The following is a 26,833-nucleotide window of genomic DNA, read 5'->3' on the forward strand; positions in this document are numbered from 1 at the left end:
CTTGAATCATCTTTCACATTTGTTTTTCTTTCATCTGCTATATCAAGCCAACAAATTTTATTGAGTCTTTCTCAAATCTGTCCCTTTCTTTGAATTCCCACTCTCAACTTCCTAGTCCAGGTAGGCCTCCTAACCAATCCCCCTGCTTCCACTCTCCTTCTGTCCCCTATCCTTATCTCCATTCTGTCCTAATCTCCATCCATTATTCCTACACTCTGAAACCAGATTAACTTTTCTAACCTTTGTAATGTCATTCTCTTGCTCATAAACTTTTAAAGATACTTCATTACTAAACGGATAATGTACAAACTCTTACCAGTTTCCAAAGCCCTTCATAATCTCCTAACTTGGTCATCATTCTTCTATGTGAAACCCCTATTCTGGCCAAGCTGGAATCCTCACTTTGCCATAAAAATGTCATCTTTATTGCTTCCTTCAAGCATTTGCTCATGCTATAGTCTCTGCAAGAACTGGCTTCCTTGATTCCTAATCATAGCTTCCAAGACCTCAGTCCAAATCTTATTCATCTTTACTGATTGTGAGAAAGTTGTGAGGTAAATGTGAGGAAGGAGAAATATCTGTCAGGGGCCTCCAGCATGTGTTCGGGGCTAGTTCTTTTCCTTAAAAGTTGTAAAAACCATTCTTGAAAACTAATTGGCTCTAGAAACAAAAGACTTAGGCTTCCAGGTTTCCTGAATGCAAAAGTCAAGGAAGAACTCTAAGCTCTAGCGGATCCTTGGTTAGCAGTTTTGCCTGGGAAACTCAGAGACAGGAGATCTCAAGTCAGTGTCCTCACTATATATCCCTGTTAGATATCCTTCCCCTGCCATGATTAAGTAAATCTCCTTTTTGTTAAGTGTTGAATGACCTATGAGTGTCTCATTTCCTTCCAGTATCAAACCTAAACTACCAGGGGACTCTTCTGAATCAGGCCCCGCACATAACACTCATCCAACTCAAGTCCTATTTCATCTCTCTGAAGAGATCTCTCCTAGGCCACAGAAACCTTCCCCTGTTCGGAACTTTAACAGCACTAAGGTATCATACCATTAATTTTGGCATTTAATCACGTAGTGCCTTGTATTGTAATTTTTATGGTATAATAGATAAAGAGTCGGTCTTGAAGCCAGGAAGTCTGGGATTCAAATCTACCTCTGACATCTACTAGCTGTGTGACCCTGGGTAAGTCATTTAAATTCTAAGGGCTCTAACCAACTCTCTAAGATTATAAGTTGCAAAGAAGGTGATGACTAGCATTGATAGAGAGAATTTCCTCACCTGGGAGCTCTCTCTATGCTGAGGAAATCACAGATCCAGTCTTTATTCCTATACTTTTGTTATTAAAGTGTTTCATGTTTATATGTTTTCTCTTCCTTGATAGGATTATATGGTATCTTAGTGTATAGAGGGCCAACCTTGAAGTTAGAAAGAACTAAGTTCAACTGTTCCTTCTTATGCCTATGAGCCGTATAACTATGGGTAAAACTTCTGAGTGCCCCAGGTAACTCTCAAGACTTCATAGCCCAATGCTGTGCTATTGGTACTCGGAATATATTTAGTAAATCCTGTTGATTGACTCATTTAGCAGTAACCATTCATCTTGCCTCTACAAGAACTATTAGCTTCTCAATCATAGAAGTAATATCTTTTGTGTCCGTTCTAAGCACCTAGCACAGTGCTTGATATGGAGTTGTATAATGAAGATTTCTTCTTTAAGTAGATTGAAAATATAAAACACAGCAAGGAAGAGACAAATATTAAAGTATCATTGATTCATTCCTGGAAAAAAACTGTGCAATTCTCAACATTCACCATGTTTTATATCATAAGTGACCTTCTCAAAGGCTTTCCATAAATGCCAAGTAATAATTGTAGCAGGGATCAGGGACAAGTTAATTATGCTTTGGCCCATGACTAAGGGTCTCTGGACACTGTAACCAAAATGTTTGCTTTGGTTATGTCATAAATATACTTTGAGTATTACATACCTTGAAACATGTTCCAACAGTATGTAGGCGTAGGCATAAGGAAATATTGAGAAATGTCTAGGCTGAATAACTAATGAAAAATAAAGAGAACTACTAACTAGTCCCTTTGGTATGAGGAGGGTGGAAATGCATGACCTATGAGCTGCAACTGATTTTCTTTGTCATTTATTCAGGCTATCTTGATGACAAACAGAACCTCAAGAGGCATTAAATCATGAGTGTTGGCCTGCTTGGAGATTGTGTGCCTTTATATCTTCACTGTCCTAAATAAAGTGTGATTCCCTAAAGAACGTGAATTTTGATTGAAAATTTTTAAAAGTCATATTCATAGTAGAGCTTCAGAGGAAAAAAAGAAAAGAAGAAAGGGAAGGAATAAATGCTATTTATTGTTGGTGTTTTTTTTGTAAAGGAATATTATATATGAAGTAGTGAATAAACTGTAGAGCTCTGCATGAATGTGTAAGTTATTATTTGTTATTAGCTATCTTTAAACATTTGAAGGCCTATCATGAGGAAAAAGGACTTATTCTGTGTGGCTCCAGATGGAAGGACTAGATCCAATGAATAGGATTCGTAAGGAGGCAGAATTTATATTTGGTTCAATATAAGGAAGCTCTTTCTTTTCTAAAAAATGTTAATTAATTAATCAATTTTTAGTTTTCAACATTCATTTCCACAAGCTTTTGAGTTTTAAATTTTCTCTCCCTCCTTCCCCTCATCCCTCCCCAAGATGGCATGCAATTTGACATAGATTTTATCTATCCCTTCACATTAAACATGTTTTCACATTAGTCATGTTGTAGAGTTAGAACCAACGGGATGAAACCCAAGAAAGAAGAAACAAAAAAATGAGAGAGAGAGCAAATAGTGTGTTTCCATCTGCACTCAGACTCCATATTTCTTTCTCTGGATGTGGATAGCATTTTCCATCATGAGCCTTTTGGAATTGTCTTAGATCCTTGCATTGCTGAGAAGAGCTAATCTATCAAAGTTAGTCATTGTACAATGTGGCTGTAATTGTATACAATGTTTTCCTGGTTCTGCTCACCTCATTCAGCATCAGTTCATATATGTCTTTCCGGGTTTTTCTGAAGTCTGCGTGTTCATCATTTCTTATAGCACAACAGTATTCCATTACATTCATATAGCACAACTTGTTCAGTCATTTCCCAATTGATAGGCATCCCCTCAATTTCCAATTCTTGGCCACCACAAAAAAGAGCTGCTATAAATATTTTTCTACATGTGGGAAGGAAGCACTTTCTTATAATTAGGGCTAACCAGTAATGGAATGAGCTGCTTCATGAGTTAGCCCCTCAGCCATCCCGACCCCCAGCTTCCTTTTAGTCTCAGGTAAAATCCCACCTTCTAGAGGAAGCTTTTCTCAACTGCTCTTAGTTCTAATCCCTTTCCTTTGCTAATTATTTTCTATTTATCTTCAATATAACTTACTTTGTATATATTTGTTTGCATACTGTATCCCCTATTAGATCATAAGCTTCTTGAAAGCAGAGATGATTACTCTTTTTTATTTGCATCCTCAGGACTTAGCACAGTGCCTGACACACAGTGGCTTGAAAAAATGTTTATTGGTAGATAATGATGGTAGCTAGCCTTTATATAGCACTTTAAAGTTTGCAAAATACTTTATAAATATTATATCATTTTGTCCTTGCAACAACTCCCTGAAGTAAGTGCTATGATTATCTCCTTTTTACAGATGAGGAAACCAAGGTAAAGAGGGTAAATCCCTTGTCCAGGGTCATATAACTAATAAGTACCTCAGGCTAGATTTGAACTCAGATCTTCCTGATTCCAGTTCCAGTGCTCTTATCTACTATGCCACCTAGCTTTTTAAATTTGAATCCCTCCTCAGACACTTATTAACTGGAGGATCCTGGGAAAATTACTTAAACTCACCCTCAGTTTCCTCATCTGTAAAAAGGGATTAATAATAGCACCTACCTCCCAAGGTTGTTATGAAGAAACATGTTATAAGAATATATGTTATATATGTTATAAGAAAACATAGGTAAAGTGCTTTGCAAACCTTAAAACTGCTATGTAGATATTATTAGCCAGGTTTGTACTGAGCTCACCATCATTAGACATGTACTCAGAAGACGTATGTCCATCAAGCAAGGAAATAGGGTAGAAAAAATAGACTCAATTACCATTTAATTCTGCACTTCTTTGATAGCCCCCAACATACCCAATTCCCACTCCTCTGTTCTTCATCCTAAAGTATATTCCAGTTAACAACAGCCCCAGCAGGGTGTGGAACATCTGGCATCTTCAGTTCAAATCCTATCAGGACGCTACTCATAAAAGGTGAATCCATTAGCGCTCCTCTGGGGCAAACTTCAGGGTTCAGCTGACAATAAATTGGTCTTGGACATTCAGGAAGCCAAACAGATGTTTGAGCTGCCATGTTTGACTCCATCCATATGTGATGTGAATGGATTATTTTACCCAAGTTTGCATTTATCTCATAGACAAAAATATGCATGCAAATGCATTTCATATGTGTATCTGCAGAAGAACATCTAGTAAGTGAATACTAATATTTTACACTGAGAACTCTGTTTTTAACAGCCTTAATAGCCGTCATTGGTATGACAATAGCCCACAGATGGCCAAAATAATTAAAGCAGCCTAGATCCACCTGTAGGGAGAGAAATACTTCAGTACGTTTTGAGCCATTAATTCTAGGACATATGTATACTTGAAGAAATGCTCAGTATAAATGCTGTAGAACACAGATGGGAAGTCACCTGTACTCTTTAACAGGTGGAGAAACTGAACCCCTGAGAAGTTAGCTTGCTAGGACTTCCCAAGTCATAAACAATAACATCAGTGTAAGTAGCAGAGGTGAATTCAGAGATGAGAAATAAAGGATAAAGTCCTGGAGATGGAGGAATAAGATAATGGAGGTACAGAAGAGGGAATTAAAAGGAGATGAAGATGAGACACAAGCAACGGGAGGGTGTGGGAAATAATAACATGTCCAAAACCGTACAGAATATTCAAAATGAGGCTGACCAGCCACAAATATATTTTAAAGGTTCCCAACTAAGGAAAGCTCATAAATGAAATTTTATACAAAATATACAAAATGTGTCTGCCATATATTATTAATACATTAATGATAATACAATAATACAAAGTTAAAATAGGGGGAAATAATATATTTAAGAGAATGTTGACCATGTAAGGCAGTTTTACCCTGAGAAGTCACAGGGATAGTGAATTGATTGACATGCTCTAAAGAGATGTTAGTTATATATTTGATTACTGTATTGGGGTGGGGGGAGGAATGGCAATTGATACGAGTGGAGAAGGAGAAGACGGTGGCAAAGTAAGAAGGTAGTAAGAAAAAAGGTCAAAAGAAAACTAAAAAGAGGAGAAATGGAAAAAAAAGGAAAGAAGGCAAACACTAGGAGGTATAGGAAGAGAAACTGAGGAAGAGATATTCATAATCTCTCCATAGTCTCCCCATTATTTTGTTAAATATGAAATTTTATTTATGAGCCTTCCTTACTTGGAAACCTTTAAAATATATTTATGACTTGTCAGCCTCATTTTAACATTGCATATGCTTTTGGATATATTGTTATTTTCCACATCCTCCCTTTCCTCATGGCTCATCTTCATTTCACTTGAATTCCTTCCTGTCTTTGAGATCTCCATTAATTCATTCTTTCATTTCCAGGACTTTGTGCTCCACGGCTTGGCTCTGAATTCACCTCTGCTACTTACATTCATATTATTGTTTAGCAAATACTTGGGAAGTCATAACAAGCTAACTTCTCAAGGGTCCAGTTTCTCCATCTGTTAAAGCATACAAAAGGCTTCCCATCTGGTTTCTCCAGTGCTTTTATACTGATCATGCCTTCAAGTATTTCCTAGATTTCCTAGAAGTAATGGATCAAACTTCTGTTTTGTCAAAACATACAGAAATATTTCTCTCTTTACAAGACAGCAGAGCAAAGGTCAAGATGTGGACATCTGGATGAGGTGTAAGGCCTGGTCTGGTCTGAGGCCAGCTAGCTATAGTGAGCTAGGTGACTCATCACTCAAGACATCTTAGTCTCAGTCTCACCTAGTGTGAAATTTCCAAAGCTGAATAGCTAAACTGCACCTTTCCTACCCCCAAAGGACCAGGAGCATGATTTCTAGAGATCCCAAAGGAAGTATAAAGTTCTAGGTAGAGAGAAGTAGGTTGATGACAAGGCAGATGGCAAGACGACCCAGAGGGATGCCTGGATGGGACATGAAGTTGAATGTTAAGGTGCAAACAAAGTATTAAGGAGCTAAGAAGGTGAGAAGGCTAAGAAGGTAAAAAGGAACATATACAGCTCCAAGGTGAAGACCCCTCACAAGAAGTTGACTCCAATAGTTCTGGTGGTCCAACTACTAACAAAGATGACAAAAGACTAAGGATCTTAATCCTAGCAAGGATGAAGAGCAATTCTAAGCCAAAATTCTGCAGAGATCTTCATATGTGTACATACAGACATATTTATAATAAGTACCTATTTAAACGAAGTGTTAATTTATAAAATTTGAAAAAATAATAAGAAAATTTACCTGGATGAACACAAGGTCAATCTTCTTAAGTGAAATCATAAACAAAAGTAAGAAGGAAGGAGGCCTCATGATTCATTCCATTGGTCATAATTCTTCTCCACAACTTGACTAGTGTATAAATTAATTCAATGCGAAGTTATACATGATAGTTATATGAGATTCCATGCCGTCTTGGGGAGAGAGGGGGGAGGGAGGGGAGAAAATCTGGAACTCAAAATTATGTAGAACCGTGTGTGGTAAACTAAAAATAAATAAATAAATTAAAAAAAAAAGAAGGAAGGAGGCCTGCACTGGGGCATACTGGAACAGACTCATATCCATTTGCGAGAGTCAGTTGTTAAATTTTGTGAATGAGCATTTGTACATCAGAAATTATCAGAAATGACAAGAAGGGATTAATTTTTTTTGATTAGGCTTTAAAAATTGACATAGAAAATGTTAATAGTGCTATTTGGTATTGTGCATATATTTTTGATAACTGGGTATTAAACATTTATGAGCACATTTCTGCTGTAATAGTATTAGATCTCAAACTGTACAATACAATGAATAAGAAAACTTTTTAACTTCTCAAAAAATTATAAAGCTAGGCAGTAGAATAAATTAAATAAAAAGATACAGAAGCAAACAAACGTTTCCTAAGACAATACCACAAATACTGGGGTAAGGATTCACTATTAAACATGAATAGAAGGGAAAATTAGAAAGCAATCTGGCAGAAATCAGATTCAGAATATTGCCTGTTCATATCCTTTAGTATTTATCAATTGGAGAATGACTTGTATTCTTATAAATTTGATTCAGTTCTCTATAAATTTTGGAAATTAGGCTTTTAGCAGAGACACTGGTTGTAAAAAAATTTTTTTCCCAGTCTTCTGCTTCCCTCCTAATCTTGGTTGCATTGGTTTTGTTTGTCACACAAATCTTTATATAAGCACTTTTTGTTTAGCAAAGAACTGAAAACTAATAAGGTGCCCACCATTTAATGAATGACTAGACAAATTATGGTGTGTGAATGTAATGGAATATTTTTGAACCATAAGAAGTAATGATAAGGATAGATTCAGAGAAATCTGGGAAGACTTTTTTATGAACTGATACAAACTGAAGTTAGCATAACCAAGAGAATAATTTTTATGACTACAACTTTTAAAGGAAAAGACTTCTGAAAAACTTAACTCTGAATGAAGCAATGACCAACCAGAACTCTACCAGACCGGCGACAAATCATGCCTTTTACCTCTTAACAGATAGGATCAATTAGAGGTGCAAAATATATGTACGTTTTTTTCAGACATAGCCAAAGTATGGATTTGTATTGCTTGACTTCTTATTTGTCATAAGTACACTCTTTTTTATTACTTTTTTTGTATTAACATTTTTATTTTGAGTTCCACATTCTATCTCTTGCTCCCTCTCTCCTCGCTCTTCTCCATGAGATGGTAAGCAATCAAATATAGGTTATGCATGTGCAATTATGTAAAACATTTCAACATTAATCATTTTCTACAAGAAGACTTAAATAAAAGAAAAAAATGAAAGAAAGTGAAAAATAGCAAGCTTCAGTCTGTATTCAACAATATCAGTTCTTTTTCTGGAGATAGATAATATGTTTCATCATGAGTCCTTTGGGATTATCTTGGATGATTGTATTGCTGAGAATAGCGAAGTCATTCAGTTCTTCATTGAACAATATTACTGTGTACAACATTCTCCTAGTTCTGTTCACTTCACTATGCATCAGTTCATGTAAGTCTTTCTAGGCTTTCCTGAAATCATCCTGTTTGTCATTTCTTATAGCACAGTAATATTTCATTACAATAGCGTACCACAGCTTGTTTAGCCATTCCCCAATTAAATGGCATCTCTTCTATTTCCAATTCTTAGCCACCAAAAAAGAGCTGCTATAAATATTTTTGCACAAATAGGCCCTTTTCTCTTTTTTTCCTCAATGTCTTTGGGATATTGACCTAGCAGTAGTATTGCTGGATCAAAGGGTACGCAAAGTTTTATAGCTCTTTGGGTATAGTTCCCAAATTTTTCTCCAGAATGGTTAGATCAGTTCCCAACTCCACCAATGGCACATTAGTGACCCAGTTTCCCCACATCCCCTCCAACACCCAACATTTTCCTTTTTTGTCATATTAGCCAGTCTTACAGATGTAAGGTGGTACCTCAGAGGTGTTTCATTTTGCATTTCTCCAGTCAAAAGTGATTTAGGGCACTTCGTCATATGCCTATATATAATTTTGATTTCTTTGTCTGAAAACTGCCTGTTCATATCCTTTGACCATTTATCAATTGGGGAATGACTTCTATTTTTATAAATTAGACTCAGTTCTCTATATATTTGAGATACTTGTTGCAAAAAAATTTTCCCCAGTTTTCTGCTTTCCTAATAATTTTGGTGGCAATGGTCTTGTTTATACAAAACCTTTTTAATTTTATATAATCAAAATGATCTATTTTACATTTTGAAATGCTCTCTATATCTTCTTTGGCCCTAAATTCTTCCTTTATCCATAAATCTGACAGATAAGATATTCCATGTCCTCTTAATTTGCTTATGGCATCACCCTTTATGTGTAAATCATGTACCCATTTTGACTTTATCTTAGTATACTGTGTGAGATGTTGGTCTGTACTTAGTTTCTGTCATACTATTTTCTAGTTTTTCCAAGAGTTTTTGGCAAATATTGAGCTTTTGTTCCAAAAGCTTGGATCTTTGGGTTTATCATATACTAGATTACTATGGTCATTTACTATAATATAATTTGTACCTAATCTATTCATCACTGATCCGCCACACTATTTCTTAGCCAGTGCCAGATTGTTTTGATGATTACCACTCTATAATATGGTTTGAGATCTGATACTGCTACACCACCTTCTTTCACACTTTCTTTCATTGATTCCCTCGATATTATGGAGCTTTTGTTCTTCCAGATGAATTGTTATTACTTTTTCTAGCTCTATAAAATAATTTTTGATAGTTTGGTATGGCACTGAATAAATGATTAATTTAGGTAGAGTTATCGTTTTTATTATATTGGATTGACCTGCCAATGAGCAATTGATATTTTTTCATTTGTTTAGATCTCACTTTATTTGTGTGAAAAGTGTTTTATAGTTGCGTTCATATAGTTCCTGGGTTTGTCTTGGCAGGTGGACTCCCAAGTATTTTATATTGTTGATGATTATTTTAAATGGAATTTCTCTTTCTATCTCTGGCTGCTGTACTTTGTTGGTAATATATAGAAATGCTGATGATTTATGTGGGTTTATTTTGCATCCTGAAAATTTTCTAAAGTTGTTAATTATTTTGGTTGATTCTCTAGCATTTTCTAAGTATAATATTATATCATCTGCAAAAGTGATAGTTTTGTTTCCTTTTGCCTATTCTAATTCCTTTCATTTTTTCTTCTTTTATTGCTATAGCTAAGATTTCTAGTACAATATTAAATAGCAGAGGTGATAATGGGAATCCTTGCTTCACCCCTAATTGTATTGGGAAGGCTTCTACTTTATCCTCATTACAGCTAATGCTTGCTGATGGTTTAGATAAATATTACTTATCATTTTAAGGTAAGATCCATTTATTCCTAGATCTCTAGTGTTTTTGCTACGAATGTATGCTGTATTTTCTCAAAGACTTTTTCTGCATCTATTGAGATAATCATATGGTTTCTATTGGTTTCATTATTGATATGGTCAATTATGCTGATAGTTTTCCTAATATTGAACCAGCCCTGGATTCCTGATATAAATCCGAACTGGTCATAATGTATGATCCTTTTGATATATTTCTGTGATCTCTTTGCTAGTATTTTATTTAAATTTTGCATCAATATTCATTAAAGAAGTTGTTCTATAGTTTTCTTTCTCTGTGTTAACTCTTCCTGGTTTAGGTATCGGAATCCTACCTGTGTCATTAAAGGAATTTGGTAGAACTCTTTTATCTATTTTTCCAAATAGTTTATACAGTACTGGGATTAATTGTTCTTTAAATATTTGGTAGAATTTGCTTGTGAATCCATCTGGTCCTGGGGATTTTATCTTAGGAAGTTCATTGATGGCTTGTACAATTTCTTTTTCTAAGATTGGGTTATTTAGGTATTTTTCTTTCTGTTAATTGGATAATTTACATTTTTGTAGAAATTCATCCATTTTATTTAGGTTGTCAAATTTATTGGCATATAATTGGGCAAAATAACTCCCTACAATTGTTTTAATTTCCTCTTAATTGGTGGCGAATTCACCACCCCTTTCATTTCTGATACTAGTAATATAGTTTTCTTCTTTACTTTTTAAAATCAAAATTATTTATCTCTTTTATTGGGTCCCACCTCCCCCACCCCCCATAAAACCAGCTTCTAGTTTTATTCATTAGTTCAATGGTTTTCTTACTTTCAATTTTATAAATCTCTCCTTTAATTTTCAGGCTTTCTGATTTGGTATCTAATTGGAGATTTTTAATTTGTTCTATTCTTAGTTTTTTTTAGTTGTATGACCAATTCATTGATCTAATTTTTCTCTATTTGTTGGTAGGTCCCAGGATGGGGTTCTCTACTGGTCAACAATGGGGTCAAGGTTTCACTAGTGGCTTGTGCTAGGGGTGGGGTTGCTTGGGTTGGGCCTTTGCTGTGCTGCAAAGAGTGCTCACTTGCCTAGGGGGATGCTGGTTTGCAGGAGGCTAGGGTTTTGCAGGTAAATTGCCCCAGACTTGGAGCCTTGATGCAGACCCCCTGCTGTGAGGCTGGCTGCTGCTGCTGCTTCTCTTGAACTTTGCTCCCTTTCTACCTCAAAAATACAGACCTTTCCTGCCCTACTGGTAAGCTGCTTCCCTCCTCTTGGTTCAATTCTGAGGCAATTTTTAATTGTTTAGAGGGGAATTTGGGAGGGCTTCAGAAGGTTCCTTCCTCACTCCACCATCTTGGTCTACTCTTTTTATTTTAAAGATTAGAGAGAGAGATAGCACTAGTGGAGGCCCACCCCACCCCAAAGAAGAAAATAAAGAAAAGAGCATGAATAAAATATTTTAGAAACTCACAGAAGAGAGCAGAAGGAAGCACAGAGATGGGTTTTTTTTTTGCAATGCCTTCTTTAAAGAACACCTTGTTTTCTTGAAATCAAGACTATCCTATAAAAGTGGGGATTTATGGTCCTGTTAATAGAACAAGTTGGTACAGAGAATTTGAGCCCATTGTGAAATAGAACACATAAAACACTGATTTCTCTCATCCTCATTTCCTAAAGGAACAAAGGAAAGGATAGGGGGTTGTTATGATATTAATATGAATGTTACAAAGATTTGAGCAAGGAAGCCATAAGACTTCTCAACAAATAATGTTGTTAAACACTAATTTTTACTTCTTTATGATATATCTGGACTATCATATACCTTTACTGCTAGTGGAAAATATCTGGTTTAATTTTTTTTAATTTGCTTTTGCTTCCAATTCTTTCCTGATGGTGCTAAATGTACTTGTTTTTCTCTACTAAGCTTTGAGAAAATACAAAGATACAGTCTGAATGAAAGACAGTAGGGAAAACAATTTTCTATGCTCAATTTTGTATGAGTTAGAGTTTATTCAAATCCAGCAATGAGGGATGTGTTTTGCATTCTAATTTCAATGTGATGATTTCAGCATCACAGATGGACTAATTCTCCCCATTTCGGGCATTTGCAAACATAGTAATTGCAGCCAAGGATGAAGTCATTGAACCAAGATGACGTCAATATATTAGCCTGTTTTCTATAGGGAGTGATACTGTGACTTGAATACAGTCCCACTTGTGTTATGGTCTCAACTGCACCATTTGTAGACATTTGATCATGTAACAAAACCCTGGCCTGATTCCACTTCATTGGCTTGGGGCAGCAACCACATGAGACAGTTAGGTCCGAATGGTGCAAATGCTGAGTGAGGAAAGCTTGCTGGATGCCTCAACAAATTTTGTATGGGCTATTATTATTATTGGCTCCTCACTTTCAACAGATGTAAAAGGCAATTTATGCTCATATGCTATATTGAACTGAAAAATAGTGTATTTTAAAACATTTGTAATATCATTCCTGTGACCTAGAATATCAGCAGGTTATGTAGTATTGTTATGTGCTCTGAATTGGGATGGAATCAAGTGCTTGAAACCTATCCTTGTTACTTTTTACATGTGTGTCCCTTTAGTAGGTCACTTTGATGCTGTCAGTCTCCATTTCATTGTCTATAGAATAAGGTTGTTAGATGAGAGCAACTCTGAGGTCTCTTTCAGTCATAAATCCCTAACCTGAGAGGATTGAGAAAAATATACTTCTAGTCACTACATAACATAGGTAGGTAATAGATAAAGCGCTAGTCTTAAAGTCAGGATGACTTGGATCCCAATCTTTTCTCTGACACTTATTAAAGGTGTGACCGTGGAAAGTCACTTAATGTCTCTGGCTCTCAAAGAATTCTCTAAGACGTTAGTTATAGACAGGTTGTAAGTTGCATCCATAGGCTGATTTCCCACACTGATTAAATAGCAAGTCTTTGACATAATGACATATTAGGTACTTTTGGGGGAAATGTGTTGTGGTGGCTTACACTCAACTAATGGCTTAGCTAACAGAGAATCTGGGTGTTATAGTTACCAGGTGGCAGTGTAGACAGGAAATTATGATAATTGAAAAATGTACATTTTCACATTGAAACAGAATCTGTTGCCTGACAAACATAACCACATGGGCATGATTAACACATATAGGTATAGATACCCTATCAGGCTACTGTTCTTGTTGCAGTCAGGCTCTTTGGGCTTTGAAAGACCATATGCTTTTCATGAGCAAAAAAAGAAGGAAATCAACTTACCTGGTTTGAATTACCTCTTTATTGGTTTGAAAACAAGTGGTTTGCCATTTTTATAATGTTTCCTTTGTATGTGGAAAATAAGGAAACTACCTAGGGAATTAGCAACCCATGGGAGAAAATACTGGAAAGCAATAGCTTGGGCTGTTGTGTCTTGAGTAAAATCATATTGTGTGGTTAGATTCTTTTGTAGCTATAGCTATTAGTACAAGATTTAATTGAAAGATGAGTGAAAAATATAACTGAAAATTGACTATTGTTAAAAAATTAAATGAGAGGTAAAAGAAAGAACAAAGAATGATCATCAAGGAACTGAAAGGAACAAAAGAGTTAAAGATTTAAAAGAAATGTAAGGAAGGAGAAGAAAGGAAGGGGGAAGAACTGAATTATGAATGCCTATATCTTTGGAATCAAAATTTATTAAGTGCGTACTATGTGTCAGACACTGTGCTAAGCACTGGGGACACAAAAGACAATCCCTGCCCTCAAGGAGCTTGCAATATGATTTAATTTTGTTCAAAACTCTCAATTTTCATTCATGTGTGTTATTTTTTAAATGGATTTCTTGTACATAGCAAATTGTTGGGCTTTGTTTTCTTATAATATTCTGCAAGTTTCTTTTGTTTAATTAGATTAAATAATCCATAAATTGTTTGAGTTATGATTGTTAGACTTAGTTCACGGGCTAAATCTTGTGGTTCCCCATGAATGGATCAATATCCATTGTAGAAGGGTTAACAATGGTCTGAACATTGTATGAATGCAGAGAAGGCGGTAAGAGGGGAGCTGCAAGTTTGCCCCACCCAACAGAGAAGGGATGCTAATTTGTTTAATTTCATAAAAAGTAGGGGCAGCTAGGTGGTACAGTGAGTAGAGCCCTGGCCCGGAAGTCAGGAGGACCTGAGTTCAAATCTGACCTCAGACACTTGACACGTTCACTAGCTGTGTGACCTTGGGCAAGTCACTTAACCCCAATTGCCCTGCCTTCCCCCCTCCAAAAAGAATGAAGGCTGAGGGAAAACAGGATAAAGACAATGACCTAATGAAACTGGAATGGAGGAAATAGGAGTCTCACTTGGGAAGGGAAACAAAAAAGATACCACTAAAGAACATTCTCATGGGGATATTGTGGAATTTGTGGTGAAATAATGGATTTCATGTGGGTGAAAAAGGGATTTGTACAGAAGTCCAGCTTTTCTGAGAAAGGGTTGTGCCTCCCAGCAACATGTTTCATTCGAAGGGAAGGTGTGAGTCTCCAAGGGTCACCAGCACCCAGCATGGTAGAGATGACAGAAAAGTAGAGATAAGATAGCAAGGCATTAGGAATGGAGACTAATTGTGGTAAATGATAAGGGTAGGTCTCATAACTTGAGACACAGGGTGACTCACACCGCATGACATTGCTTCCATTGAGAATTGTTCTCTTCATCGACTGATATTTCTAAGAGAGAGGTATGGCAGAAAACAGCAATGATGAGGTAAGATCTATAATAGCGGAGCCCAAAGTTGGTGCTTCACTCTCTAGAAGGACCTAGAAAGAATAAAGATGGAGCAAGCCAAGGCTGTAATCTTTGAATTAGAGAATAAAATTGATAACAGTTTGGAAAGGAAAATTAATGATGAGGAAAACAAAGTAAAGGGAATCTTCATGGATGAAGGCCCAGCAAAAGAAAGTTACTTAAAGGAAGTTGGAAGGGATGCAGGAAAAGATTTTGAGCTGCTTCACTGGAGAGGTAAAGAGAAGGTAAAAAGAAGAGGAAGAGAAATAAATAAATTGATAGATAAATAAATAAAAGATTAATGGTTGAAAGAATTTGGGATAGGGCAGGTAAGCAGGAAGGAGAGAGAACCTGTGGGAATAGAGGAGCATTGAAGAAATATGAGTAACACTAAGCAGGAACAAATTACCAACTCTAAAAAAAAAGAGGTTAAAACTAATATGAAACAAATAAATGGAGAAAAACATAAGCTTAACGTTTATAAGTTAATTGTGAATGAATGAAATAATCCAGTTAAACAAATGAGACTGGCAGAATGTAAAAAAAATTTTTCTATTGACAAACCATGTCTTAAAAATAGTAACACATATGGAATTAAAGTGAAAGACTGGAACAAAATTTACCATTCATCAGATGATTCCAAAAAAATACAATTAGCAATTATGATATCAGACAAAGGAAAAATAAAAATTCACAATATAAAGGGGGATAAAGATGTAATCGATGTTATACTTAATACTTATCTTAGAAAATGAAACAATGTCAGTACTAAACATATACGCACCAAATGGCATAGCTTCTAATTTCCTTTTCTAAAAGAAAAGTTAGTTGAATCACACACACACACACACACACACACACACACACACACACACACACACAAAGTAACAAAATAATTGTAGGGAACTTTAATGTTTTCTCTCAGAGCTGAACAAATCTAATGGAAAGAGGAAGCAAAACAGAAAAATACAGAACTGAGAAACTTGGAGAAGTTGGATCTAAAAGACTTGTGGAGAACTATAAAAAAATGATAACAGAGATGGATACAGAGAAGCCCAGGAAAACTTGTATGAATGGATACAGAATTAAGTGAGAAGAACCAGAACAATTTATATAATGTCTACAATACTATGAAGGAAAATAACTTTGAAAGACAAGAACTCTGATGAATGAAATGATGAGTCATGGCTCTGGAGGTCTGATGATAATTGCTTTTACCTCTTCATAGATTAGTGACAGATAAGACCTACATGGGTGAGAAAAGAACAGCTAATGTGTGAATTTGTTTTCTTGAGTTTCTCTTAGTTTCTAGTTGTGTTTGCCATTACATATTTGTTATAAAGGAAGATTTTTATTTGGGATGGGAAGAGTTTTATACATGATGGGAGTTGGTGGCTAGAGATAGTGATGTAAAAAAAAAAATCAGAGGAAAAGAAAGAAAACAATGTCAATTAAATATTAGAAAATACACAGAAGAGATCAGAAGTTCAAAAGGAGACATACATAAGTCTATTATTTTAAAGCTGACAAAGAAATTTTAAAATGTAAGTAATAGAAGTTCACAGTTTCATAAACAATCTTCTTTTTATTCTTTGAATATTGAAATTGTTTAAAAAATTTTAAAGACTTATGGCATCTTCTGAATGGATATACTAAGTGATAGACTTATTTCTCAGCACCATTTGGTACATTTTAAAAAATCATGTTTTTGGGTACAGATCAATTAAAAATCAATGTAAAAACTAGGAAATAAGATATACAGGCAATGGGGCATAGAAATTGATCTTGCCCCACAAGAAAGTAAGGGAAAAGGGGATGGGGGGAGGGAATGGGGTGACAGAAGGGAGTGCTGACTGGGGAACAGGGCAACCAGAATATATGCCATCTTGGAGTGGAGGGGAGGATAGAAATGGGGAGAAAATTTGTAATTCAAATTCTGATGAAAATGCTGAAAACCAAAAATATTAAATAAATTAAATGGATAATTTTTTTAAAAAGAAAGAAAGAAAGAAAAGAAAAAAATCAATGCAAAAAGGCAACTATAGGGGCAGCTACATAGGGCAGTGAGTAGAGCACTGGCCCTGGAGTCAGGAGGACCTGAGTTCAAATTTGGCCTCAAACACTTGACACACTTACTAGCTTTGTGACCTTGGGCAAGTCACTTAACCCCAATTGCCCTGCCTTCCCCCTCTCCAAAACGAATAAACAACAAACAAAAAAAAGGCAAATATGCTATGCATATCCTTTATAGACCACAATAATAAAAATAGTAATTAGAACAGGGAAAATAAGCAAAGTTATAGAGCTGAATGGAGATTTCACAGTAATATCCTGAATGATGAGTGAGTAAAAAAAATCTTGGAAACTATTGATAAGGATGAAACAACCATACAAAAATTTCTGGAATACATCTAAAGTAGTCTTCAGAAGAAAATAAAATAGATGTCTGAAAAAAACACATTTTAATGAGAGAGAAAGAGAGGATTAACAAGCTTAGTCTGCCGTTTTATTATTTTATTTTATTTATTTTTTGTTACATTTTAAGTTCTGAACTGTCTTTAACCCTCCCTCCCCACCTGCACTAGAGAAGGTCACCATTTCACACACATGCGCGCACACACACACACACACACACACACACACACATTTATATATACATATATGCATGCATGTGTATGTATGTATGTACCTATAACCATACTATGCATACTTCTATTTATCGGTTCTTTCTCTGGAGGTAAATAGTATCTTCCTTCATAGGTCCTTTGTAATTGATTTGAGTATTTATAATACTCAGAATAGCTTAGTCCTTCATAATTGTTCTTCAAAAAATATTGTTGTTACTATATACAACGTTCTCTTGGTTCTGTTCATTTCAATCCTTATTATTTCATGCAAGTCTTTCCATGTTTCTTCTAAAATCAGCCAGCACATCATCTCTTACAACACAATTTTTAAAACTACAAAGCCAAGTAAACTCAAAATAAACACAAAAGAAGGTATTAAAAATTAGAGAAAAGCTATTATAGAAACTAAAAGACACTGCAAGTGATTTCTAAAAACAAAAAGGTAATTATTGAAAAGTTTACCTGATCAAAGGTAAGGGGGAAGGAAAATAAAATTACCAAAATAAAAAAAATGAGCAAGGCTGGGTCATAGCAGATAGAAAAGAAATGAAAAGAAATATCAGGATTTATGCACAATTAGATATTAATAAAATTGACAATTTGAAAGAAAAAAATTACCTACAAAAATATACAAAATACTTAAATGAATAGATATGAAATAAATATATCAAATAACCCAACCTCAGAAAATGAAGTCGAAAAAGCCATAAATGCATTGATCTACATAGTTTTATAGATGAGTCCACTAAAAACTTATTTTTAATAATTTATTATTTTTGTTTTTCAAATGACAAGGTTTATTTAAAAAAATTAATCTATATCTCCCATTGCCACTGTCCCCTCAATCCAAATTGAGCAAATTTTGAAAAATGAAAAAACAAATCCCTCAATACCTAACTATATAGTCAGGCAAAATTTTCCACATTAACTATGTCATATAATGTATGTCTCTTTCTGCATTTTAAGTTCATTTTCCTCTTGAGTGGTTAATGACATATTTCATCTTCATTCTTTTGGATTTGTGATTTATCATTGTGTTGATCAGACTTCTAAAGCCTCTCAAAGTTGTTTTTCTCAATGACGTTATCATTTTGTCCCTTATCATTTTATAAAAGTCCCAAGTTTCCTTTGATATTGTCCATTTCATCATTTCTTATGGTGTGATAACATTCTATTATATTATATTCGTATACTGCAATTTGTTTAGCCATTCACAGATAAGAAGCCAATCTTTTTGTTTTCAAACTTTGACTAACATGAAAGAGTTGCTACATATAATTTTGTACTTATAGATCTTTTTCCACTTTTTTGTTTCTTTCAGATATAGGCCAAGTAGTGATATGGGTGTATACAGTTTGGTAGGTTTTTGGACATGATATCAAATTCCTTTTCAAGATGTCTAGATGAATTCACAGCCACACTAACTATGCACTTGTATACCTGTTTTCCCACATTACCTCCAGTATTTGTCATTATCTTTTTTTGCTGACTTTACTAATTTGATTAGGATGAGGTAGTACATCAGTTGTTTTAACTTGCATTTCTCTATTAACTATTCATAGTATTTTTTCATATTATTACTGTTGACTTGGATTTCTTCCTTTGAAAACTACCTGTTCATTTCCTTTGACCATTTTTCATTTTAGGAATAGCTCTTACTCATAAATTTCAATCAATTCCTTATATATCTTGGAAATGAAACCTTTATCAGAGAAACTTGTTGCAAAGATTTTTCCCCTAGTTAGCTGTACCTGTTTCTCTTCTAATTTTTACATGACATTTGTTTGTCGAAAAACAAAAATTTTATATAATCAAAATTGTCCATTTTATCTTGTGCTATCCCTTCTATCACTTGTTTAATCATGAGATTTTCCTCTAACCATTGATCCAAAAGGTAATTTGTGCCTTGATCCTCTTATGTATTTATTATGTGACCTTTCATATTTTGGTCATGTATCTATTTAAGAGCTTATCTCAATGTATAGCATGAGGTATTGGTCTAAACTTAATTTCTGCCAGACTTCTGTCCAGTTTTCCTGTTGTCGTTGTCAAATAATGAGTCTTTCTCCTCTGGTAAAAGAGGTTTATCAAATACTGTGCTACTCTGTTAGCTTTTGTTATGTTGTGTATCTAATCTGATCTTCTGATCAGCCTCTCCTTTTTATAACCAGGGCCAAAGCATTTTAATAATTATCACTTTGTAGGACATTTTGAGACCCTATTAATGAAATCCTCTTCCTCTTCATTTTTTTTCATTATTTCCCTTAGGATTCCTGAATTTTTGTTCTTCTGGGTGTTTTTTTTCTAGCTCTTTAAAACATAAAGCTTTTGGAAGTTTGATCAGTACCAAAAAAAAATTACTTTAGGTAGTATCGTCATTTTATTGTATTTCAACTTACACAAGAAATTAATCTTTTCTCCAATTATTTATGCTTGTCTTTATTTCTTCAAGAGTTTTTAACTCTTTCGAGATTTAAATTAGTATAGACTCTGGGTGAATCTTGGGAGTTATAATCCCAAACATAATAGCTTATGTAGTGATTTTGAATGGAATTTCACTTTCTAGCTCTTCCTGTTTTTTATTTTTATTATATGTGGGAATAATGATAATTTCTGGAAATGCATCTTATGTCCTTCAATCTTGCTAAAATTATTGTGTCAATTTTTACTCAACTCTGTACGTTTTCTAAATATAGTCATATCACATGCAAAAAGTGGTCATTTTAATGGTAACAGATAATGGATAATTATTAATGGTTTATTGTGGAAACACCATAAAATCAGCAAAAAGGCAAATTGAGATAAATCATATTTTTAGTAAAGAAATCAGATACAGAAGAAATCCATAAATATCATCAACAAAAAAGGTTGGGGGAGATAACAAAAGATAAACTATATGCTCTCAATTACATGAAGTTGAAACACTTTTGCCTGAACAAAATAAATGCAGCTAGGATAAGAAGGAGAACTATTGACAGGGAATAAATTTTTAATCAAATATCTCAGATAAGTCTTTGATATTCAACATATATAAGGAATTAATAAAAACATACTATGAAGAGCCATTCCCTCAGTGAATATATAGAGGGAGGAAGGAAGAGAGGAAGGAAACAGGAATTGTAGTTACTATGTGCCAAGTATACTGTACTAAGAATGAGGATGTAAAGAAAGAAAAAAAAGCAGTCTATACTCTCAAGGAAGATGGCTCTTAATGGAGCAGACAACATAAAATTAATTAACCAGATACACACACAAATACATACGAGAGAGAGACACACACAGAGAGATAGACAGACAGACAGAGATGAAGGTGAAAATAATATGAAAGAGCATTAGCATGTGCAGAAACCAATATAGATCTCCTTTCTATCCACAAAAATTTCAAAAATAATTGAAATATTTATTTCAATGGATTTCAATGTTAACACTGATGTATAAAGAAGGAATATTAATTACTTATTAGACAGAAAAGAAAATGTACCACTCTGTACCACTGCTGTTTTACATCTAGAAGAGAAGATGTTTTAATGTATTTTAGCCTGGATGAGCATGATTCTAAGAGGCTCAGATGAGACCAAAAAGTTCAGTTTGTCTAATTTGCTGTGACTCATGGAATCTAACTAGGGGGCATCAAAAAATGGTACTTCTGTGTTCTCTGATTCTCTAAGGACTTTCAATCATTCTGCCACATTCATATGCAGACAGCTGATGCTCATTTAAGCACTTGTAGACATGAGTGAAAATGCCATAAGAACTATAAACTATGGCATTATATAGAGAAAAAATTAAGATAAACATTTGGTGAAGATTTTATAGATAACCAAATCAGCATCCCATGGCATGACAATCTGAACAAACTAAGTCAGAGCTTAGGAAAGATTAAAAGGAGTTAAAGGAGTTAAAATAACGGCAAAACAATAATACCAAGGTTAGAGAGAAGGGGTTCAGAGCAAAGTTCTAGAATCCAAGGGAGTAGAATCTTGCTAGGGATTGGTGGTTTATTCCTTGTCTAGTAATGGTTTTTTCCCTGAAGTTGTGTCATAGAGTTGTAGCTATTTTAAGTAATCAATAAGTGTACCATTGATAACTAAACCCTGAAATGTCTGATTTAAAAAAAATTAAGCACAAATGTAGAGGAGTCACTTTCACCTTCCCCTGAAGCACTGAATGCCACAGTAGAGAAAATCCACTATATTCCTGCATGCTCCTCCAGACAGTCAACTTGAGGATTCATAAATTTGCCATGTGAATCCATGATGTCATCTATCTCTTCACAGCCCGAGTTCTGCCGGCCCCCCAGACCACCCACACAGCCTGCCTATTCTCTCCAGGGGTAATCAGGGAGAAACCAGCTTTTATAAATGATTTGAGGTTGAAATGGAGTACGTATTTTGAATTGTTGCACAATGGTGCCACTGCAGACAGGGTTAAGCCATTGGATGAGTGGTTTTGGTGGGTCTTTTAAAATCAAAAATTCTATCTAAAACATCGTTAAAGTGCTGAGCCCTAGCAAGGGGAAAAACAGCACAAAGGAGGGAGTAGCAGATATGATCCTTTAGAAGTAAAGATTTCAAGAGCAGGCCCTGAAAATAGTAAAAGATGAATAAAAAAGTAAGTAATTAAAATATTAGAGCAATAAGTAATTACATGCATATCAATATTAGATTCCCATTCAGATAGCATTAGAAATCCTGACAAAGTAGAGACAGTGTCAACACTGACCAGAGTAAAAGTGTTGCATCTGCAAGGAAAAATATGCAAATGTAAGAAAATTGAAGAGATCGAAATCTTTGAAGACTTTTTGGGGGAGTCATTTGTTATAATGAAAGAATAGCTCAGTTTGTGCTGTAGAAAGGGTAATAGGCTTTGGAGGCATGAGTCTGTTACAAGATGCCCTCTCCATAGAGGCAAGAACCCTTGGCATTTTGTAATTCACAAATACTAAAGGGACTCTGAAATTTTTACTGCAGGATGTGTGTGAGTTCTGGCTCTGAGTCCACAGCTCTTTTCGATCATGTTATGTTGCTTCTATGTTAGATAAGTGTGCAAATGTAACAACGCAGGTGATGTTAGGAGAGAAAAAAAAATCCAAGATGCTCCAGAGACTGAGATAAGGCTGGATGACCACTTGTCAGGAAGGTAGAGGTGATGGCGGTAGATGGTGATTCCTTTTATGTGTGAGTTGAACTCCATGGCTCCTAAGGCCCCTTCCAACTCTCAAATTAATAGACGAAAACAGATAATTTACCTGGAATTTAAAATGCAGCTATGTAAATCACGTTGATGCTTTTGCTATTTAGGAACAGAAGCTAGTCTACAATCATAGAAAAAAAATTAAGATAAACATTTGGTGAAGATTTTATAGATAACCAAATCAGCATCCCATGGCGTGACAATCTAGACAACCTAAGCCAAAGCCTAGGAAAGATTAACAACAGCAGTAATGATAATAGCCAAGTTAGAGAGAAGGAGTTTGGGTCAAAGCTCTAGAATCCACAGAAGTAGAATCTGCTAGGGATTGGTCGTTTATCCCTTGTTTAGTAATGTTGCTTTTTCTTGAAGTTATGTTATAAAGTTGTAACTATTTTAAGCAATTGATAAGTATGCCATTGATAACTAAATGTCTCATTTGTCTGAAATGTCTGATTTTTTTTTAAATTTAAGCACAAATGTAGAGGAATCATGTTTGTCTTAGAACTTGTGACAATAGACAAAACACTTTCCTTAAACAGCCGTGTGGTGTAGGTAGCATAAATATTATTTCTGTTTTACACTTGAGGGAACTTGGGCTTGGTGTGCAATAATGGAAAGAGAATTGGTCCTGTAGTCAGGACCTATGTTCAAATTGTGCCTCTATTGCTTGCCCTGGGAATCAGGGTAAGCCCTGAGTATGTTGTCTAATATTTCTGGGCCTCAGTTTCTTGAAAAGGTTGGACTAGGCATTCTGGAGGCCCCTTCCAGCTCTAGTTGTATAATCTTATTTTTTTAAATTTTTTTTCTTATTGCTTCCCCCCCGCCAGTTTCATTTATTATTTATTTAGTATTTTTAGTTTACAGCATTGATTTTCACCAGAGTTTGAATTACAAATTTTCTCCCCATTTCTACCCTCCCCCATTGCAAGATGGCATATATTCTGATTTCCCCATTCCCCAGTCAGTCCTCCCTTCTGTCACCCCACTCCCCCTCATCGCCTTTTCCCTTACGTTCTTGTAGGGCAAGATAGATGATTATGCCCCATTGCCTATATATCTTATTTCCTAGTTGCATGCAAAAACTTTTTTTTTGAACATCAACTTTTAAAATTTTGAGTTCCAAATTCTCTCCCCTTTTCCCTCGCCACTACCTACCCCCTGAGAAGGCAAGCAATTCATCATAGGCCACATGTGTATCATTATGCAAAACCCTTCCACAATATTCATGTAGTGAAAGACTAACTATATTGTGCTCCTTCCAATCCTATCCCCCTTTATTCAATTTTCTCCCTTGACCCTGTCCCTTTTCAAAAGTGTTTGTTTTTGATTACCTCCTCCCCCTATCTGCCCTCCCGTCTGTCGTCCCCCCTTTTTTATCTTCTTCCTCATTCTTTCCTGTGCGGTAAGATAGCCAATTGAGTGTGTATATTATTCCCTCTTCAGGTCAAATCTGATGAGACCAAGATTCACTCATTCCCCCTCACCTGCCTCTTCTTCCCTTCCTACAGAACTGCTTTTTCTTGCCACTTTTACAAGAGATAATTTACCCCATTCTATCTCTCCCTTTCTCCCTCTCTCAATATATTCCTCTCTCATCCCTCAATTTGATTTTTTTAGATATCATCCCTTCATATTCAACTCACCCTGTGCCTTCCGTATATATATATATATATATATATGTGTGTGTGTGTGTGTGTGTGTGTGTGTGCACGCGTGTGTGTGTGTATATATATATATATATGTATATGTATGTATGTATGCAGGTATATGTATATTGCCTTCAGCTACCCTAATACTGAGGTCTCATGAATTATACACATTATCTTTCCATATAGGAATGTAAACAAAGCAGTTCAACTTTAGTAAGTCCCTTATGATTTCTCTTTCTTGTTTACCTTTTCATGTTTCTCTTGATTCTTGTGTTTGAAAGTCAAATTTTCTATTCAGCTCTGGTCTTTTCACTGAGAAAGTTTGAAAGTCCTCCATTTTATTGAAAATCCATATTTTGCCTTGGAGCATGATACTCAGTTTTGCTGGGTAGGTGATTCTTGGCTTTAATCCTAGCTCCATTGACCTCCAGAATATCATATTCCAAGCCCTTCGATGTCTTAATGTAGAAGTTGCTAGATCTTGTATTATCCTGATTGTGTTTCCACAATACTCAAATTGTTTCTTTCTGGCTGCTTGCAGTATTTTCTCCTTGATATGGGAGGTCTGGAATTTGGTGATAATATTCCTAGGAGTTTTCTTTTTGGGATCTTTTTGAGGAGGCAATTGGTGGATTCTTTCAATTTCTATCTTGCCCTCTGGCTCTAGAATACAAGGGCAATTCTCCTTGATAATTTCTTGAAAGATGATATATAGATTCTTTTTTTGATCATGGCTTTCAGGTAGTCCAATCATTTTTAAATTATCTCTCCTGGATCTATTTTCCGGGTCAGTGGTTTTTCCAATGAGATATTTCACATTGTCTTCCATTGTTTCATTCCTTTGGTTCTGTTTTATAATATCTTGATTTCTCATAAAGTCACTAGCTTCCACTTGCTCCAATCTAATTTTTAAGGTAGTATTTTCTTCAATGGTCTTTTGGACCTCCTTTTCCATTTGGCTAATTCTGCCTTTCAAGGCATTCTTCTCCTCATTGGCTTTTTGGAGCTCTTTTGCCATTTGAGTTAGTCTGTTTTTTAAGGTGTTCTTTTCTTCAATATTTTTTTGGGTCTCCTTTAGCAAGTCATTGACTTGTTTTTCTTGGTTTTCTTGCATCACTCTCATTTCTCTTTCCAGTTTTCCCTCTACTTCTCTAACTTGCTTTTCCAACTCCTTTTTGAGCTCTTCCATGGCCTGAGACCAGTTCATGTTTTTCTTGGAGGCTTTTGATATAGGCTCTTTGACTTTGTTGACTTCTGGCTGTATGTTTTCATCTTCTTTGTCACCAAAGAAAGATTCCAAAGTCTGAGTCTGAATCTGAGTCCGTTTTTTGCTGCCTGGCCATGTTCCCAGCCAACTACTTGACCTTTGTGTTTTTTGTCAGGGTATGACTGCTTGTAGAGTAGAGAGTACTTTGTCCCAAGCTTTAGGGGCTGCCCTGTTATTTTCAGAACTATTTCTATACAGCAAGCTCTGCCACCCCAGGGCTCCTCTTCCCCCAAGAACCGCCAACCCAGACCAGACTCAGATGTAAGCAGCCTCTGCACTCCCACTAGGATCAGCCACTTAATTCCTCCTACCAGGTGGGCCTGGGGCTGGAAGCAACTGCAGTTGTAGCTCTGTAGCTGCACCTCCTCTGCTGCCCCTGGGGCAGTGGCCTAACCACAAACTCCTTTCACTCTGTCCCCTGCAGTTTTTACCACTAATCTTCTCTGTTGTCTTTGGTGTTTGTGGGTTGAGAAGTCTGGTAACTGCTACAGCTCACTGATTCAGGGTACTCCGACCTGTTCCACCTGGCTCCCGGTCTGGTTGGTCCAGACTCAGCCCACTCTGGGCTCTGCTCTGCTCCCAGCTCTGTGGGATAGACCTTACCCCATGACCATCCAGGCTGTCCTGGGCTGGATCCCTGCTTCCCTCTGCTATTTTGTGGGTTCTGAAGTTCTAGAATTTGTTCAGTCATTTTTTATCGGTGTTTGGAGGGTCCTGGGGGAGATCCCTAGGCAAATTCCTGCTTTCCAGCCACCATCTTGGCCTATAATCTTATTTTTTTAAAAGGGAAGGAAGGGGGATATAGACAGGTGGAGTGGAGTGGAGACCTGGAATCAGGAAGACCTGAATTCGAAACCAGCTTCAGACTTGCTAACTCTGTGACCCTGGGTAAGTCACTTAATCTCTGTCTGGCTTAGTTTCCTCAGCTGTAAAAAATAGTACCTACCTCCCAGGGTAGTTGTGAGGATCAAATTAGATAATATTTGCAAAGCACTTTGCAAAGCATTTAGGATTGTGCCTGGCATATTGTAGGTGCTTAATAAATGCTTGTTCCTCATGTCTCTGCTCCCCTCTCTTTCATCCAGTGATGGAAGTTGCCTAATTTCACCTCTATTATTTTATTTGTATGCCTATGTAAGTAAATGTTAGCTATTATTATTAGCTAGTATTAT

This window comes from Trichosurus vulpecula, chromosome 1 (genome assembly GCF_011100635.1).
Source record: "Trichosurus vulpecula isolate mTriVul1 chromosome 1, mTriVul1.pri, whole genome shotgun sequence".
NCBI lineage: Eukaryota > Metazoa > Chordata > Mammalia > Diprotodontia > Phalangeridae > Trichosurus > Trichosurus vulpecula.